The sequence below is a fragment of the Bos taurus genome, chromosome 9, assembly GCF_002263795.3.
Source record: "Bos taurus isolate L1 Dominette 01449 registration number 42190680 breed Hereford chromosome 9, ARS-UCD2.0, whole genome shotgun sequence".
Taxonomy (NCBI): Eukaryota; Metazoa; Chordata; class Mammalia; order Artiodactyla; family Bovidae; genus Bos; species Bos taurus.
In genome coordinates this window covers 75550741-75556440 of record NC_037336.1, presented here as the reverse complement: position 1 = coordinate 75556440, position 5700 = coordinate 75550741, and the positions used below count along the sequence as shown (strand labels likewise).

The 5700-nt window shown below is 42.0% G+C and overlaps 1 long non-coding RNA gene across 1 annotated transcript; it reads right to left on the bottom strand.

Annotated features, from left to right (window-relative positions):
• Window positions 1–324: 324 nt before the first annotated feature.
• LOC112448140 (uncharacterized) lies at window positions 325–5163 on the bottom strand. The gene is made up of 2 exons (XR_009495862.1): window positions 4199–5163; window positions 325–410 (listed from the first exon to the last, which is right to left on the bottom strand). It is a non-coding gene; the product is annotated as an uncharacterized lncRNA (long non-coding RNA).
• Window positions 5164–5700: the final 537 nt, after the last annotated feature.

Sequence of the window (5700 nt, the reverse complement as noted above, 5' to 3'; positions counted from 1 at the left end):
GATTGGCATTCTTTTAAGATGAGATAAGGAGACAGACATGAACAGAAGTAAGACCACGTGAAGACACTAGAAGATGAACATCTACAAGTCAAAGAGAGAGGCCTCAGAAGAAACCAACCTTGAAAACAACTTGATTTTTTCAATTTCTAGCCTTCAGAATGGTTAGAAAATAAATTTATGTTGTTTAAGCCAAAAAAAAAAAAGTGGACTAAATAATTCATATGAAAAAGAAAATAAGTCTCTGTGGACTCCTTTTGTCTTGGTCCAAAATGGTGATCAGATGCTCCAGGTTTACTTTAAACGCACCACACAGCACAATGTTGATGCTTGGATTCATTTGTTTATTCCATACTCCATCACCGAGTTCCACATGAGATGAGTTCATGTACTGTGAACTGCAGACTTGTTCTCTGGAAACAGAGTGGAGACATCAGATAAAAACTAATGTTTATAGCAAAATCCAGAATTTGCAGAGAGAAAAGGAAACCACAAGGGGAAGTATTGTTTCCTCTTTGGACTAGAGATGGACAGTGGGTGGTCAGCTAGGGAGGTTTCCTTGTAGAAATTCTCTGGGAGGGATCAGCAGCCAGTTTCAAGCAGTAGCAGAAGCCTCCTGGAAGACTTGGGGCCTGGGGCTGCCTGGCCTGTTTGGGGCACTGCTGGGGAGCTCCTAGGGCTCAGGCAGTATTGGGAGTTCAGGATGGTTGGTGTAGGAGATCAGGACCACTGGAGAAGTTTGAATTTAATACTGTGGAACATTTCATGCAAAGATGGGCTCAATAAAGAACAGAAATGGTATGGACCTAACAGAAGCAGAAGATGTTAAGTAGAGGTGGCAAGAATACACAGAAGAACTATACAAAAAAGATCTTCATGACCTAGTTAATCACTATGGTGTGATCACTCACCTAGAGCCAGACATCCTCAAATGCAAAGTCAAGTGGGCCTTAGAAAGCATCACTACGAACAAAGCTAGCAGAGGTTATGGAATTCCAGTTGAGCTATTTCAAATCCTGAAAGATGATGCTGTGAAAGTGCTGCACTCAACATGCCAGCAAATTTGGAAAACCCAGCAGTGGCCACAGGACTGGAAAAGGTCGGTTTTCATTCCAATCCCAAAGAAAGGAAATGCCAAAGAATGCTCAAACTACTGCACAATTGCACTCATCTCACATGCTAGTAAAGTAATGCTCAAAATTCTCCAAGCCAGACTTCAGCAATACGTGAACTGTGAACTTCCAGATGTTCAAGCTGATTTTAGAAAAGGCAGAGGAACCAGTGATCAAATTGCCAACATCTGTTGGATCATCAAAAAAGCAAGAGAGTTCCAGAAAAACATCTATTTCTGCTTTATTGACTATGCCAAAGCCTTGGACTGTGTGGATCATAATAAACTGTGGAAAATTCTGAAAGAGATGGGAATACCAGACCACCTGACCTGCCCCCTGAGAAATCTGTATGCAGGTCAAGAACCAACAGTTAGAACTGGACATGGAACAACAGACTGGTTCCAAATAGGAAAAGGAGTATGTCAAGGCTGTATACTGTCATCCTGCTTATTTAACTTATATGCAGAGTACATCATGAGAAACGCTGGGCTGGATGAAGCACAAGCTGGAATCAAGATTGCTAGGAGAAATATCAATAACCTCAGATATGAAGATGACACCACCCTTATGGCAGAAAGCGAAGAAGAACTAAAGAGCCTATTGATAAAAGTGAAAGAGGAGAGGGAAATTGTTGGCTTAAAGCTCAACATTCAGAAAACTAAGATCATGGCATCTGGTCCCATCAGTTCATGGCAAATAGATGGGGAAACAATGGAAACAGTGGCTGACTTTATTTTGGGGGGCTCCAAAATCACTGCAAATAGTGATTGCAGCCATGAAATTAAAAGATGCTTACTCCTTAGAAGGAAAGTTATGACCAACCTAGACAGCATATTAAAAAGCAGAGACATTATTTTGTGAACAAAGGTCCGTCTAGTCAAGGTTATAGTTTTTCCAGTAGTCATGTATGGATGTGAGAGTTGGACTATAAAGAAAGCTGAGCACCAAAAAACTGATGCTTTTGAACTGTGGTGTTGGAGACGACTCTTGAGAGTCCCTTGGACTACAAAGAGATCCAGTCCATCTTAATGGAAATCAGTCCTGAATATTCATTGGAAGGACTGATGTTAAAGCTGAAACTCCAATACTTTGGCCACCTGATGGGAAGAACTGATTCATTGGAAAAGACCCTGATGCTGGGAAAGACTGAGGGTAGGAGGAGAAGGGGACGACAGAGGATGAGATGGTTGGATGGCATCACCAACTCAAAGGACATGGGTTTGGGTGGACTCCGGGAGTTGGTGATGGACAGGGAGGCCTGGCGTGCTGCAGTTCATCGGGTCGCAGAGAGTCAGACATGACTGAGTGACTGAACTGAACTGAACTGAAGAAAAGAAATCATTGAGGAGCTGAGGAAGGCAGATAATGCCGTCATATTTATTTCTCAGTAAAACAGCCAGTGAGAATGCAGAAGCTGAGCTGGAAGAGGAAGGCTGAAGAACGAATGGAAATGAAGAGGCATTTTTGCTTGTTTGGAGAAACATTCTAACAGACATGGAATTCAAATTGTAAAATAGAAGAGGCCTTGGTATTTGGGCAACAGAGATCTATAGACCATCACAACTGGATTTATAGGTCAAGTCCAGTTGATTCACTTTGCTGTACAGCAGAAACTAACAACGTTGTAAAGCAACTACACTCCAATAAAAATTAATTTAAAAAAATCCCAATCCTTCATCAGGTTAAAGTCCACTTCAGGCTTTCTTAGACTGCTGATGTCTTGCTGAAATTTAGTCTGATGGCCAAAAGAAATTTTTGAATGACTACATTAATCTCTGGGTGCTTAAAAAAAACACACAACTGTGAAAGGGATCCAAACACACAACCACAACTACTTTTACGACCAAGGAAAAGTATTTCCTCTGAACGTTCCTCCCACTTCCCATGATGTGTTAAACCTTCTCTCCATCCTCAGCCCCAAGTGGCTAGCCTCCCCTGTCCACTCCACACTGTCCCTCTATATCTCCATCTATCACATCTTCCAGTCAGAAAGACCCCATCTCCACCAGAAGGGAAATGGTACTAGGGTGAGTGACCCTCTTTGGAGGTTAGAAAAGGCGAGAAGGCTGGGATTACACTAGGGTTAATGATACTTCTTGGGCTTCCCTGATGACTCAGTGGGATTAGAATCTGCCTGCCAATGCAGAAGACCCAGTCTGATCCCCGAGTCAGGAAGATCCTCTGGAGAAGGCAATGGCAACCCACTCCAATATTCTTGCCTGGGAAATCCCATGGACGGAGAAGTGGCTATAGTCCATGGTATTGCAAAAGAGTTGGACACAACTGAGCAATTAAAACAAAACAACAACAAAAATGATGCTTCTTCCCACCATAGGACTTTCTCTCTTTAAACTTGTATTAATTAGACAGGATGCAACCATCAATATGAAGTGAAAATTGAGACAGTTATCTGAGTGAATTTGAAAACAGGAAGAGATTTCTGGTTCAATCATTCATCTGTGGTATTTTTTTCTTTTTTAAAAATACATTTTATTTTCTAAGCAGTTTTAAGTTCATACCACATTTGTTGTAACAGGGCCAATGACCACTCAATGCTAAAGAAAAATTCTGACTTAAGCACAACCTACCTATAAAAGATTTAACAGGTCAGGAAATATCTTACAAAACAAATTATGTGGAAATGACTTTGATGTTGCTGAATAGAGTTTTGTGGATTAATGAACATGATAATTAATGTGTAGTTTAAAGCTAAAAATTATTAAGCTTTAAATCCATGCCAGGTCTATTTCAAGGACCCTACCTGTATTAATCCTCATAACTACCCAATTGTTATCACTACTTGCTATCTGAAAACCTGTGGAACTCAGCTAGTAAGTGGTGGTATTAGCAAGGGCACAAATTCAGACTCTTGGGCTCCCAAACTTGACTTTAGTCACTAATCTTTGATGGTCTTGTACAAAAATGTTGAAATTGTATCTCTTTATGGGACCTGCTCCCTTGGGGAAAAGAGGAGGGCACATGGGATCTGGGTGCTGAGATGAGGACTAGCTCATGGGAACAAGCCAAAAGTAGAAGAGAAAGAGGTCCAGGGGGCCTAGATGGTAGGTGCATCTTGTCAACCACCTTACCTACATTCAGAATATTTCAGTCTCTCACTGCTTCTGTTGAATGCTCTTCTGGGAGAATGAACACATGAGGCCCCGGCCAAGGATGTAAAGGGGGGAGAAGGGCTGCCAGAGGCTATCATGGTAGCAGCTAGTAAGGATTAAAAGAAACTTGTCAAGAAGAAGAAGGAACAAATTAGAGCTACAAGGTCCGGTTGCCTCTTTTGACATAAGATTCTTTGTTGTTGTTCAGTTGCTTAGTCACATCCGACTCTTTGTGACCCCATGGACTGTAGAACATCAGGCTTCCCTAGCCTTCACCATCTCCTGGAGCTTGCTGAGACTCATGTCCATTGTGTCGATGATGCCATCCAACCATCTCGTCCTCTGTCATCCCCTTCTGCCGTACATGGAGTAAGGATTCCTCAGTTCAGTTCAGTCATTCAGTCGTGTCTGACTGTGACTCCATGAATCGCAGCATGCCAGGCCTCCCTGTCCATCACCAACTCCTGGAGTTCACTCAAACTCATGTCTATCGAGTCGGTGATGCCATCCAGCCATCTCATCCTCTGTCGTCCCCTTCTCCTCCTGCCCCCAATCCCTCCCAGCATCAGAGTCTTTTCCAATGAGTCAACTCTTTGCATGAGGTAGCCAAAGTATTGGAGTTTCAGCTTCAGCATCAGTCCTTCCAAAGAACACCCAGGATTGATCTCCTTCAGAATGGACTGGTTGGATCTCCTTGCAGTCCAAGGGACTCTCAAGAGTCTTCTCCAACACCACAGTTCAAAAGCATCAATTCTTCGGCACTCAGCTTTCTTCACAGTCCAACTCTTACATCCATACATGACCACTGGAAAAACCATAGCCTTGACTAGATGGACCTTTGTTGTCAAAGTAATGTCTCTGCTTTTTAATATGCTATCTAGGTTGGTCATAACTTTCCTTCCAAGGAGTAAGCATCTTTTAATTCTTACTCCATGGTTAATACTGGAAGATCAGGATGTATTACATCATGATTGCGGGTGGCAGAAGTTTTCTTTCAAAGGGGACAATACAACACTTAGAAACGAAAAGCCTTTTTGAAAATAGAGAACAGGAAAGCTGCTAAGTTATGAAACTTTCTATTCCTACCCTCCCCCGCCCAGCCCTCTTTAATATCCTGTGACGATATTAAGATTCATGTTAACACTATCAATACTTCTCTTAATCTTTTCTTCCCTGAGTCTTTGGTCCCATAAATCCCTAGTTGACTGGCCCTTGGGTACCCATTGCTGAATCATCAACTTCCCATGAGTCTGGTCCAAAGTGAATATTCAATAAATATTAGTGATTCATGGGCAACATCCAAACTAAATGAGGAGTAAACAATGACCAATGACCAGTCAGCTCAAAATGACCTTCCCAAAGTTATTCTAAGTATCCTAAGATGACCAGAAGGGAAAATTGTTTCATATGTTTTTCATTGCCAAAGGACGTTTTCTCGTAAGCAGTTCACTAGCAGTACTGTTTTCCAACTTTCTGAGACC